This window comes from Equus caballus, chromosome 24 (genome assembly GCF_041296265.1).
Source record: "Equus caballus isolate H_3958 breed thoroughbred chromosome 24, TB-T2T, whole genome shotgun sequence".
Lineage (NCBI taxonomy): Eukaryota > Metazoa > Chordata > Mammalia > Perissodactyla > Equidae > Equus > Equus caballus.
In genome coordinates, this window is record NC_091707.1 from 42,527,836 (window position 1) to 42,542,043 (window position 14,208).

The 14,208-nt window shown below is 39.4% G+C and overlaps 1 long non-coding RNA gene across 2 annotated transcripts in view; it reads right to left on the bottom strand.

Annotated features, from left to right (window-relative positions):
* Window positions 1-7,153, bottom strand: part of LOC138920637 (uncharacterized) — a 48,916-nt gene extending 41,763 nt beyond the window's left edge. For both annotated transcript variants that reach the window (XR_011432130.1, XR_011432129.1), the window contains exon 1: window positions 7,013-7,153. This is a non-coding gene — a long non-coding RNA (uncharacterized lncRNA). The remainder of the gene's footprint in view (window positions 1-7,012) is intronic.
* Between the last annotated feature and the right edge of the window lie 7,055 nt (window positions 7,154-14,208).

Below are 14,208 nucleotides of genomic sequence, written 5' to 3' on the forward strand. Positions count from 1 at the left end.
CCTATACATGGCACTAGCGGCATGGTTGGCATATGGCATTATAATTTCTGTTTATGTCCATGTCTGACTCTTCAACAAGACTGAAAGACCTCTGAGAAGATGGACATTTTAGTGTTCACCATTGTGTCCCCAGTACCCAGGATGGAGACAGACACAAAGTAGCTCAAAGCAAGTTTATTAAATAAAAAGAATCAATGAAAGAATGAATAAATAAACTTGAGGCTAAATGATACACCCGTTGAGAAGGTAACATATTCTTCATTATTTTACAAATAAATCTCCATAGACGTCCCATCGTCTTACATTGTGAGATTGTTGCAGATGCTTTACTTTGCCGCATTAGATTCAGTTTCACATATCACATTCTAAGCTATGTACATGTCACTGGCCCTGAAATCATCTCATTTAACAAGATATTATCATCTTTAGTTTTTAGATGAAAAACCAAAGCTCATAGTTGTCATGTGCTATAGGAGAAACAATCTTTTCAGGAGGCAAGAACATATGCTTTCTTTTTGGATGACTTTCATATAATAATACTAAGCCTGATGACTCTGAAGGATGAGTGATATTTCTCTAGTGCTGATAATTCCAAATAATTCAAATAACATTATTCACGTGAATGCATAGAGAAAACATATTCTCATAATGGAGATATCTTAAGTGGAATTTTGTAACTAGGGTATAGTTTTTGTCTCTAAGAGCAAAGATTTAGAAAGTGGAGTACATGGGTTCAAATTCAAGCTCCACAAAACTTATGGCAAAATTTCTATGTCTCACTTTTCTCGTTTGCAATATGAGGATAATAATATTTACTTCTTATCATTGTTGGGAGGATTAAATTATTGGATAGCTATAAAGTACTTAGGACAGTGGTTGCAACATAGCCAACGTTCAATAGGTATTAGCTATTATTTCTATCCTCATTGGAACTCTTAAGTCAACTTGTAGACCATTATCACCTCTGTTACTGAAAATAGAACAGAAAAATTCAGGTTTTATCTATGTTATTATAGGGTTAGAGATGATGGCTTTAGCATGGAAGACCCTTTATGATCTAGAAGGCCCTGCATGACCAAGCACTTCTTTGCCTAGTCTCTGGGCTCTACCCACCTTGAACCTACTCTTCAGTTGTTTTGAAGTGTCTCACACACGAAAAGGAGGGAGGCCTCTAGGATCTTCAGGCTTGCGAATGGCTGCTCATTCTGCGTGAGAATACAGTCTCCTCTTCACTTGTCCCTTTGCCTGGAAAATTCCTTCCACTGCTTTAGGGTTCAACTAAAAATCATCTACTCTGAGAAGACTCCCAAACACCCTTTGCAATGGAACCAGTCTAAGAGCCCCTTCTAAGTACCCTTACAGCTCCTGTACCTGCCCCTATGAGTGAGCATCCTTATATGATCTGAATTTGCTCTTGTCTTTGCCTGCCTCCTCCAGTGGACAACAAATGACTTAGGGGCACAAGCTGAGTCTTTTAACCTTTTTGTTTGTCACATCTGGTACCACATGTGGAACATCAGAGCCCTTAATAAATAAGTGTTGAATGAATAAATGGGTCAGAAATATCTTTCAAGTGGATCGATCTGTACTAGATTGCTTAGAGCAGAGCTTCCTGAGCATTTTCAAATCAGGGCACATGGCTCAATAGGGAAAAGTATGGGCAGCTTATGCACCTGCAGCTGTTGCCATGGGCCCAACCAGCCTGGAGAACTGAAGGAGTACCCATTCACACCCAAGCATAGAGGGACACTACCCAAGCTAAGAATCTCTGGCTTAGAGAACAGAATATGACAGTTGACATCTCATCCTCCTGCTTTTTCATCCGTCTTCACTCTGTCTTCTTCAAGCAACTCTAATAAATTAAAAGCGAGATGCCACTTTAATTACTGTGAAGGGGGCACGTTTGATACATTGTTGGAGATATTAGAAGGTGCAGGGTCTAGTGCCCTCTCTACCACTCAGAGAGTGGCATTGACATACGCTTGTCCAGTAAGTTTGCTTACTTGTAAAAAGAAGCTGATAATGCCTGCCCTGGATATCCCATGGAACTGTTATCAGAACAATATCATGCACTGTAGAAGAACTTAATTTGAGATAAACAAAATTCTATATAAATAGAGTAATGAATTGCAAATATCTACTACTAGTATGTGAAATGATGTCATCCATTGTAAGTAGGTTGACTTTATAATTTATCTTACAAACAAGGACAGAAATGAGAGTGAAGTAAGGTGCTGTTAAGAAATACAACAAGACAACAGGCAATCATCAGGACAGTTTTAGGAGCATCTCCCCCCAAATTATAATGAATATTCTAGAATTTGAAATGTTTCTTTTAGTGGCGTATTTTTGGCTGTGCAGTACTGGAACTCTCTTTTTATATTTGGGATATTTCTCACCTTCTGGATGGAGCAAAAGAGATCTTGTATTGTTCTCCCCTCCCAACCCCACCCCCATCCTGCAGCTGAGACATAGGTATGGCACCTTGACCCTGTCAATCAGACATGCCTGGGCCAGACCAGGGATGTAGGTGGCAGAGGCTGCTCCGCATCCTTGTGGACAAGTGGTGACACCTATAATTTAAGTTACACTCAGTTTCCAGACGCAGCAAGGATAGTGGTTTTAGCAGTGAGCTCTGATTGGTTTAGTGGAGCAAGGTGGTAGAGTCCATGCCCAAAGATGGCAGAATGCTGTCTTGCTGTCTACAAGGGGCCCGCTCCCCAGCCTGATTATCCAGGTAGCTTCTGCTTCGTTGACTTCTAGGTCTGTGGTCATCCCCAAGGGTTTGTGAGCTACCTTTGATCTGTACCCTTTAATGCATTTCTTTCCTGCTTAAATGAGCTGGAGATGGTTTCTGCCGCTTACAACCTAAATGCAGATGCACACTAATAAAATAAATTTAATTTTGCATAGAACTGATGTATACCTTATATATAACTAGCTTACAGTCACACGGAGAACTAGAGGGCAGATCTACTGCTCCATGACCCAGCACCCTGATGATCCTCAATAAACATTAATTGAATTTACTATTTTGTGTGTTCTTGTTATATATATATATATTTTTTTAAGATTTTATTTTTTCCTTTTTTCTCCCCAAAGCACCCCAGTACATAGTTGTATATTCTTTGCTGTGGGTCCCTCCAGTTGTGGCATGTGGGACGCTGCCCCAGCGTGGCTCAATGAGCAGCGCCATGTCTGTGCCCAGGACTCGAACCAACAAAACACTGGGCCGCCTGCAGCGGAGCGCGCGAACCCAACCGCTCGGCCACGGGGCCAGCCCCTGTTATATATATTTTTTTAAAGCATGCTTTCTACAGGACCACAAATAAACCGATGATTGATGAAAGCATTCTTACAAGATATGGTGCAGTTATTCAAACAACAGTTAGACAATTTGTAACTGTGGTTAAAAAGCTAAGAAAAAACAAAAACCTGGGAAACTCCTTCTATGGCCTTTGTTTTTCAGAAAAGACATATTTTATCTTAGAAAATAAGAGCTAAAATTAAGCCATGTGCTGAAGAGAGAATTGTATGCACATTAAATGAAGAAGAATCAAATTTTTTCTATATGGAAATTTAGTGGTCTCAGAAACACAATGACATTTTACAATGCTGTAGTTTGATTGACAAAAGTTAATAAGAACTGGGTACTTGTTTCTTTGGAAAGAAACACCACTGGAATGGATATTCTTTTCCATCTGTTCCCAAAAAACACACCTTAGTTAGGATGTTTTTAGATAATTTACAATGGCTGAATCCATTTCCCTGAACTAGATCTTCCAAGCTTGCATATCATTCCAACAGAATAGTTTTAACCTCCATTTGTTGTGTCTCTACCACTACATCTTCTTTCTGTTTTTTTCTCTTTTTACTTACAAGCTATCAAATATGCTGCCACTTCACAAACTATTGCCAGAATAATCCTAACAGCCCAGGGCAGTGAGTATATGGAAATGCATTTATTGGTGCTGCTCCCATTGCTTCACCTGGCTTAGCTTTGCAGAGGCCCTTAAATGATCTGAATCTCTCAGCTTTTAAAACCAAGAAGGCAGCTCTAAGTCCAGAACATCTGCACCAGCTGCGTTTCCCATTTGGCCCTGGGCTCCAGGAAGTGCTTGAGTTCGCAAGGCTGCCAGGCCATATATTCACAAACTTGGAACTCCAGTTACCACGGAACCGCTTCCATAGAAGTCTCTTTAGACTTCTAAAATCCTCCAGAATCAGCAAAAAAGAGAACACATAACCATTAAACAAATTAGCCTGAAATCTGTTTAGAGACCAAGAAGTGGTTGTCACACATCTGGAAAAAGAGAATAGGGTGGGCTGGGTAGGGAGGGGGAGCTTAAGAAAAGGAAAATATTAATTGAGCAGATCAAGGAAGGGGAATAGAAAAATGTCAACCTAATATGGATGCAGAGTCATTAGTGGATAGCGCTTAGTTTGCAGAAATGGAGATCCCGGCTTCCTGCCAGACACAGCCTGTTTCGGTGTGATTGCCTAGTGCCTCTTCATTTACTCCTTGCATCTCACTTTCACCAAAACTTTTAACTTTACGCCAACACCTCTGCTCGTGTTGCTGGTAGTGCCGCCCAGTGGAAATAGCCTTAGCACTGCACAGAGGTGCCTCGTTCCTGGTCTGCTTATTTTGAATCCCAGAATCCTAACCATTGTTAATCACTTGGCACCAACTTATACAATATCTACCTCTTATTTACTCAGGTTTTGTAACCCAGAGGACAGGGAGGAGAAGTGTATGTGTGGATTTCTGAGTTAGACCTCCTGGATTTGAATCCACGTTCCATCCCTTATGTGCTTATTTATTTTGTCTGGGCCTCCGTTTCCTCATCTGTGAAAGGGGAATGCCCGTGGTACCATCTCATAGGGTTCCTGTGTGTATTACATAAGTAAGCTTGCGTTAAAGTGGTTAGAACGGTACTGGGTATAGCATTAGCACTCTAAATATTTGCCCTCATTTTATCGTCTGTGTGTCCCATGAAATGTCAGCTCCTCCTATCTTCCCCTGCATAGGTACTTATTTTGAACTAGAAATAATTCTCCAACACAATTTCTTCAATTCCTCCAAGTTCATTTTCAGTTCACTGTTCGCACATTCATTCTGCCCATCACACATCCCTCAAAGTGGCACTGACTGACTTACTGGGAATATCTTTTTCCTCTTCACCTTATGCTACATGGGGGAGTTGACTACAAATGAGCCCCGGGGAATTTTGTAAGATGATGGAAATGTTCTAAAGGTGGATTGTGGTGATGCTGGCACACGCTCTAAATTTATTAAAAATCATTGAATTGTACTCTTACAATGTGTAAATTTTATAGTATGTAAATTATATCTCAATAAAGATGCAAAAAATAAAGATAGCGATTGTTAAAAAAATATTCTTATTATATCCTTCAGGGAAAAAGAGGCATAGATTTATTAAGAGTCTCTATGGAAGTAAGTACTACATTACTACATTGTTCCATTTCTCCCAGAGTTTTCTTCTTTGTCTCTGGCTCAATGATTTACTTTAGAAATAGTAACAACATTCCTTGGCTACCAAACATTTAAGGCTTAAGATCAGGCAGTGCTTCTAAAATCCACACTAGGATGTTTTCCAGATTGAAAAGCAGGCTGAGTGGGAAAGTTGTTTGGGAGTAGATTTAAGAAATCTGGAACTCGCCACCACTTAGCTGAATAGAAGTGCCAAGAAAAAATTGTAGGTGTATCAATAGAAGTAGAAGGTCTTTTGCTTTGGGGCCGGCCGCATGGCCGAGTGGTTAAGTTCGCGAGCTCCACTTCGGCGGCCCAGGGTTTCGCCGGTTCGGATCCTGGGTGCGGACATGGCACTGCTCATCAAGCCATGCTGAGGTGGCATCCCACATGCCACAACTAGAAAGACCCACAACTAAAAAAAAATATACAACTATGTACCAGAGGGCTTTGGGGAGAAAAAGGAAAAATAAAATCTTTAAAAAAAAGAGAAGGTCTTTTGCTTTTTAATGACAAGATAGAATTGGGTCTTACATAATCTTTTAACCGCTTTGAGTTTCATTCAATAAAATGAGCCTCATGAAAGGAAACTGGTATTACTAGAAGTAAAGTTGATTTTAGCAAAACCTTTGCTTCTTTGAATAGCAGAATTTACTTTAAGCCAAATGAGGATGATCCATACACTCTGAAAAAAAAGGAGGAGGAAATAGAAATTGCATCACCCAGCAAATGACTAATCAGAGCCATAATAACCTTCCAGTTTCAATTGTGCCAAGAGGTTTACTTAAAACAGCAATCTCGAGAAAATAACACAGCAAATCCCCTTTGTAGTTGGTATTTCTATTTGCATGTTGGCAAATTCTGTGTAAGTTCAAAAGCTAATTCTCTCTACTGAAACTTGCACTAGCAGCATAGGAGGCTGCCTGTTCACATGAGTGGTAGATACTGGCAGAAGCTACAAGATCTGAAGTCCGAGACACTGAACAGCAGCAGTGTACCTGACTCTGCTTATGCAGGAACCACAGAAAACCTTTGCAGATGTCATTTTGTTTTTAGAACGATCAAAAGAGAGATTTAGGGTGTGTTTTAAGGAACCAATGGGTTCTTTCATGTTTTCACTCTCATTTTTTTTTTTTTTTTAAAGATTTTATTCTTTCCTCTTTCTCCCCCAAGCCCCGGTACATAGTTGTATATTCTTCGTTGTGGGTCCCTCCAGCTGTGGCAAGCGGGACGCCACCTCCAGCGTGGCCCGATGAGCAGTGCCATGTCCGCGCCCAGGACTCGAACCAACGAAACACTAGGCCGCCCGCAGCGGAGCGCGCGAACCCAACCACTCGGCCACGGGGCCAGCCCCATTTTACTCTCATTTTTAAGGCCTTATTTAAAAATAAAATGTCAATCCATTTAACTCCCTATAAATTGACTTACTAATGTCATCTAATCAAGAAAAATGGTAGAAGACATTCTCCAGGATTGAAAATTTGTGACTCAAAAGAGTTGAAAATTGACCCCAAGTACCTGTGGGACTCATAGCTTCCAGGGAAAGGGCATCGTCAATCCGGTGGTCTGGTCAGGACAGGAGGGGGCATGGATGACTATCCGCTGGGAGTGTGCCCTGCTGTTCAGGTGGCTGCTGTTACTTTATTAAGGGCACTGATAAAAACAGACCTTGTCTTCCCTAGAAAAAGATTGGCCTCATCAGACCTGCAGAAGTGAAGGTACCAAGATACTGGATTTACTCCGAGTTAATGTTTACCTGAATTATTGATTGCCACGTGAGATACAAAACAGCTGGCGACTCAGTCTGTGATGCTTTTTCTTTGAGTTACAAAAGCTGGGTTATAAATCTAAACCTGAGAGGATTTCTTTCATCTTTTCTGCTTGTGAAATGTACCTCTTCAACAGAAATGACCCGGGGTCATTTTAAATCAATTACTAATAAATCTATGGCGCTTTTTCTTTCTCTTATTGAAAGAGAAAGTATGATGTTAGGAACTAATTTTGTCTCAGGCTTACCATCGTCTAAGCTGCTCACCTATGACTTTCCTTATTTATTTCACAAAGTGATTGGACATCAAAAGTTTACTAGATGTTAAGATGCCTTGAGGTATAAGAACGTTAAACCACACAGTGGGTTAAAATAGTTCCAAAGCTCATGCAGATGTTAATAACCAACATAAAAACTACTGACTGGCAAAATGAAGTGCCTGGGACATTGTGCCTTTATTTCATTTATTTCCTTTTAACTCTTCTCACTACAAAATAGTTTAGAGATGATATGCAATTATAGGCGTATTCAATAAGACAATTCTCATTAGAATAAGAACAGGAAATTAAAGCCATAAATTAAAGAGTGATGCAAATATTTCAACCACTGAGGATGACAGAAGTAATATCATCCAAATGACTTTTGAATTGGAGCTTCCTGGCAGCTGGAAGAAAAAAGGAAATATAAGGAATTATACAATTTTTATCCCATAGAAATTAATATGGTATTTATTTAGAAGAAATATATTCTACTGTCAGCTTCTAAAACAGAAGCTCCATCTGAGGTATGCATCTTGATCACAAAGTATAAACAAATTAATGTATTTTCCAAATATACATGTAAAAATCCCACCAACTACTGATTCCAACTTGCCAGGAATATATACCCTGATTTAAAAACATTGTTGGAAAGGATTTCACTAGATAAAATCATATACAGAAGGCACCATTAGCAAAATAGTTTTATAGGAAATACGAGAGAGCTTCATTTGGCTGTTTCTGGGATCAGTTGTTGATAATAGCCAATGCCATTACATTGAAGCACAAATAAGTGAATCGGGGCCTAAGCTAACAAAGTCTATATGTATCATTTTCTATTTATTTAATTCCATGAAAGGAGACAATTAAGAATATGTAGAAGTTTAAGTATGTCCAATGATCTCGATTATCTGTAATAGGTATAATTTCTAACGTTAGAGTGTTTTGTAACATGCAGTTCAAGGATATATATTTCAATTGTCACTTAAAGAATCATCCATAAGCCTTAGATAACAAGTGAGCAGGGGGAATAGACCATTTGTTTTGAAATGTGAGATTCAAGACCAATATTCTCTGTAAATTGGGCAGCCACTATGGAAAACAGTACGGACGTTCCTCAAAAAATTGAAAATAAAACTGCCTGATGATCCAGCAACCCCAAGGAAATTTCCCAAGGAAATGAAATCAGTATCTCAAAGAGATATCTGCATCCCTATGTTCACAGCAGCACTATTCGCAATAGCCGAGATGTGGAAACTGCCGAAGTGTCTACTGGTGGATGAATGGATAAGGAAATCGTCATATAAAAGTGCAGTTGAATATTGTTGAGACATAAAAAGAAGGAAATCCTGGGGCTGGCCAAGTGGCACAGCAGTTAAGTTCACAGGCTCCGCTTTGGCAGTCTGGCGGTCGTTCACTGGTTCGCATCCCAGGTGCAGAACTGTGCACCACTTGTCAAGCTATGCTGTGGCAGGCGTCCCACATAAAATGGAGGAAGACGAGCAAGGACGTTAGCTCAGGGCCAGTCTTCCTCAGCAAAAAGAGGAGGATTGGCGGCAGATGTTAGCTCAGGGCTAATCTTCCTCAAAAAAAAAGAAGAAGGAAACCCTGCCATTTGTGACAACATTGATGAACCCTGAGGACACTATGCTAAGTGAAATAAGTCAGAGAAAGACAAATACTGTGTGATCTCACTTATATGTGAAATCAAAAAAACCAAACTCACAGAAACAGAGATCAGACTGGTGGTTGTCAGGAGCAGGAAGCAGGGAGTGGGGTAAATGGATGAAAGTGGTCAAAAGGTAGAAATGTCCAGTTATAAGACGAGTACATTCTGGGAATGTAATGTACTGCATGGTAACTACAGTTAACAATACTGTATTGTATATTTGCAAGTTGCTAAGAGAGTAGATTTGAAAAGATCTCACCTTACCACACACACAAAAAAATTCTAACGATGAGAGGTGATGGGTATATTAACTAACCTTGTTATGGTAATCATAAAATCACCTTGTGGTCAACCTTAAACTTACACCATCTTATATGTCAATTATATCTCAATAAAGCTGGGAAAAAAGGATCAGTAACCTCATCTGCATAGAGACTTTCCTATAGCCACTTGCGGGGGAAACTCAAAACCTTATAACACACAAAATATAGTCCTTTCCACATTTGTTACACCTTTAATGAAATGCTTAATGTCCAATTTCTCTTATAAGCTATAATATCTCTGAAGGCAAAAATCTTCTCTATTTTTTTTTTTTTTTTTGAATCCTTGGTGCCTGGCAAAGGATATAGTCCACAGTAGGCATTTTTTAAAGGTATTTGTTGAATTGAATTTAACTATATTTTCTTTTAAAAGTAAGTTTCAATTTCTTTCATCATCAGCAATATCACAGAATGGAAAAAACCATCTTGGAAAGAATTTTTAAAAGAAAAGCTCAATTGTTTCCCAGTTCTAAACGAGACGACTTCTTAACGTGCCTACCAATTCAGTTAAGATGAAAATTGTACCTTGAAATAACTGATTACATTAATCTTCTGAATAGAATTTTCAAATTTTTTATCTTTTTCAAATGTGGTGTGTATCTCCAGAGCATAATGATTTTAACTATGATTTGAATGGTATTAAGCTTTTATTTCAAACAGTAGTCAAGTGTTTACGAAGCCACCCATGGTTCACAATAGCCCACTACTTTCTGAGCATTTTATCCAGATACTAGCTCCAGTCATCTGATTTACAACGTCTCAAGAGAGTGTCATTTTATGAAAGGAAAGTACCATGTCATTGTGTTCAATGATAAAACGCATAAAAAGTATTTGTAGGCCTTAAACACATCTACAATCTTTACAGAAATGCAAAACTGTTTTGAATTTTCATTAACTTTGATCAATGTACAATGCAATTCCAGAAACTACAAAGGAACTAAAGTACCTCATGTAGTAATATCTTCTATCTGAGTAGTTCTTCACTCATTTGGTCTTAGTGACGAACCTATATGATAAGAAGGTCTTAATGCATTCATTTTATAGACAAGAAACTAGAGGCTTAAATGTTTATCAGAATTTTAGTAGTAGATTGTGGGATAGAAGGCTGGTTTCTTCCATTGGCATAGGCTAGGTAATGCTGTGATAAAACAATTTCAGGGGCAGGTCTGATGGCATAGTGGTTAAGTTCATGCTTAAGTTCGTGCACTCCACTTCAGTGGGCCAGAGTACATGGGTTCAGATCCTGGGTGCGGACCTACATACCATTCACGAAGCCATGCTGTGGTGGCATCCCACATACAAAATGGAGGAAAATTGGCAGGGATGTTAGCTCAGTGACAATCTTCCTCACCACAAAAAAAAAATTTTCAAATCCCAGTGGCTTGAATGAATAAGGTTTATTTCTTCCACATGTGGGTTGACTGGGGCTCTGTCCAACGTCATTGTCATTTTCATATTGGGACCAAGACAGGCAGAACAGCCACAATCTGGAAAATTGCAGTTTGCTGTAGCACGACAGAGCAGGATCTCATGTAGCAATAAAATGTTCTAGTCGAGAGGAGAAGTGCATCACGTTCACTCTCAATTCATGGGACAGAACTAGGCACAGAGCTCTACCAACCACAAAGGGCCCAGCAAACCTAGTCCTCCCATGTGCCTGAGAGATAACACACTGGTGTCCCATTTCCTAGTCCTCTGCTCCTCCCAGTACCTCCTGTTATACTGACTTCAATTCTACTGGAAGTGGTATCTAACCAGAGCCATACAGATGAACTCTTGGATCAATGTAGCTGTGAGCATTCTTGGAAAGGTAGTTTGATTGTAGAGGTTAAGGCTGTGACCATAGAGTCAGACCATGGCTTCCACGTACATGTGTGTAATTTGTGCACTGCACAAGAGTTCCAAATCTGGATCAGAGACCCTACCTCCCTAGTGCCCTAGCTGTGTTAATTTAAACTTGGTCTTTTAACCCTCCTAGCTCTCCTTTTCCCCACTGTTAAAATGAGTATAGAAATAATACTTATTACAGAGGCTTGAGGGGAGGAGTCAACGAGATAAGGCATGCCAGGGACTTTTCACATTGCAGTGCATAGTAAGCACTTAATTAAAATTTGTTCCTAGTATTATTAAAGACATTATTATTCTTTTCTTAATTTCATCATGACCAAATAAATAATTCTGTGAACTTTTGATCGTTTCCTGAAGATAGACTGATGGAAGTGGAATAACTGGACCGAAGTGAATGAACCTTTCAAGGGCTCTTGGCTTACCTTTACCTTGGAGAGTGATGTATCAATGTGCCTTCCTACCAACATCTAATGAGGCAGCCCATCTCACTACATCTCAACCACCATGGGGATTTCAAGCGACCACCCCAGGTTTCTTCTCTGCTAGCCTCCTTGGCTGTTCCAAATTCCACCTTAGAGTCAACAGCACCTCTATTTCCTGAGGACAAATATGTCATATGAGGGAATAGGATGTCAGCCTTCATGCATTCCCTAGCGCATTGGATAGTGAACGTATGAAATCAGCTAACTTACGGCTAAGCGCTGTGAATACAACATAACCCCACTATTTGTGGTGGCATAGAGGACTATAGAAATTTCTAGGCAGAGGAAAGAGCACTAACAAGCGCTAACAAGACCCACAGAAGACAGCTGGCTTGCTCACTGTCAGTGTGTGTAGGTAACAACAAATACAAAAATGGAAGCCTCAGTACAGAGCTGTCTCCTTCCCTTTACGTTTTGCTATATTTGTTGGGCTATCCATTCTGAAGGTTTTGACCCAAACAACTCTGTAGTTAAAGCAAATTATCTGTACAAAAGCACAGATTTAAACTAACTCAGGGACCCCAAGAAAAGTGCCAATGTTTTTTTTAGAGGTAAAAATCTAAGGGTTTCAGTGGTAGCATGAGAGAGAGATGATTTTCACAGGAATTTGATGAAATATTTTCCACCTTTGCAAGCAGAGCAGCTGCTGGATCAGGTGGACATGTTAGAGGATAGATGCAGAGAAGAAATGCATACATGTCTTTTGGAAGCCTGTGCTCAAATCTGTTCAATATTATAATTTTTTTATCCTCAATGCCTTCTGCAGAGGAAATAGTCCTGGTACCCTTTTCCACCATTTTAAAAGCAAAACTTTTATTTTAACCTTTGAGGAAGCAATCTCAAGTGCAAATGTTCCTTCCGGTTACTCGTCTAAGCCTACTCTATTTAAACAGCTGTATATCAGACGATAGAAGCACCAAGACTCTTCTCTTGTTAGCAATGAGCCTTCCGAAGAGCAAGTCCACAAATGTCATAACATTTCATGCTTAATCTACACAACAGCAAAAACACTTGGGAAGTTATCTGTCTTACAGCCTTTAAAAATGTTTCCCTGTTTGTGTTAAACAACCATAATCACTCAGATAAGTACCTGAGCTCCTCACACTTTTTCTACTGTGAATGTTTTGTTCTAGAATATTCTATTACTGGTAATGCCCCCTCCCAACTCACACATACACTGAAATATGTCAAGGACTAAAATTGTGAAGAGCCTTTCACTGAGTCATGCTTTAAAATTCTATATTTTTGTGGAGAGTTGGTTCTAAACTTAAGCCTGCTTCTCTGTTTGGATTCTGAGATATTGTGTATATTTATTAGCCCATCTGCTTCTGAGAATGGCATCCTGGGAGCCCCAAAACATTAAGTCTCTGCTTTGAATCATGCACAGAAGGGGAGTGGAGATGTCAGACCCAGAGAAATTGTAGATTATACAAGTGTGTTGATATTCCAGAAAAATTAGTTCATGTTGGCCAAGCACTGTTGGGTTTTAAAATCTGCTCTGGTTGTTCACAAATCTGGAAAGTCAAGATATGGAGAGCTAGAACACTGAAGGCAAAAGAGTCCCAAAAAAAGCCTTCCAAAGCCTTCATAAATTCAACTGCAAGTGTCTCTGAGGTAGCAGAGGAAAGCAAATCCAGAAAGGCAGAAGAAACGGAAAGATGTTCGATAAGCTTGCAACACTTTTCTACATCAAAGAGCTGATTAAATATGAAATAATCCTGGCCAAGATCTGCCAGGATGGCATAATTGCAAGCTCCTGACAGGGAAACTGAGATCAATAGTTAGAAATTTTACACTGAAGATCAATATTTAAAAGTTTTGATTCCTCCTTGTGGAAACGTCTAGGAGGCCCAAAGCCCAAAATTTTGGATGTCTTTTCTGTTTTCATCTTCTTCTACTACTGAGAAATGGAATATGCTATTGAGAACAAAATGTTACTGCTTGGAAACCACCATTCTGGCTTCCAGTAAAGTTCACAACACGAGGCAAATAATGGTGAACTTGTTCATGAACCTTCTCCCCACTGACTTCACCTCTGGGAATTTGCCAAACACTAAACATGTGGCTACTGAGTAGACAGTAAAAAATATACTAAACATCCATCTGTAAGAGTCTAAACCCATTGAAAAGTAAACATTTCCATCAAGAAAGATATTTGGGTTTTCCATGAAATGTGGACACACCTGTGCACCCACACGCACGCAGACAATACATATGGAACAAACCTTTTTGTTTTCTTCTAAGTAGATTTTGCTGCTTTGTTAAGATAAATATAGCTTTAAATGTGTTTCTTGCTGGCTCATATTCTGGTCACCATAACTATAAAAGCTGTCTGAATCTATTGAAGTAAAAAGAAGAGTTTTCTTTTTT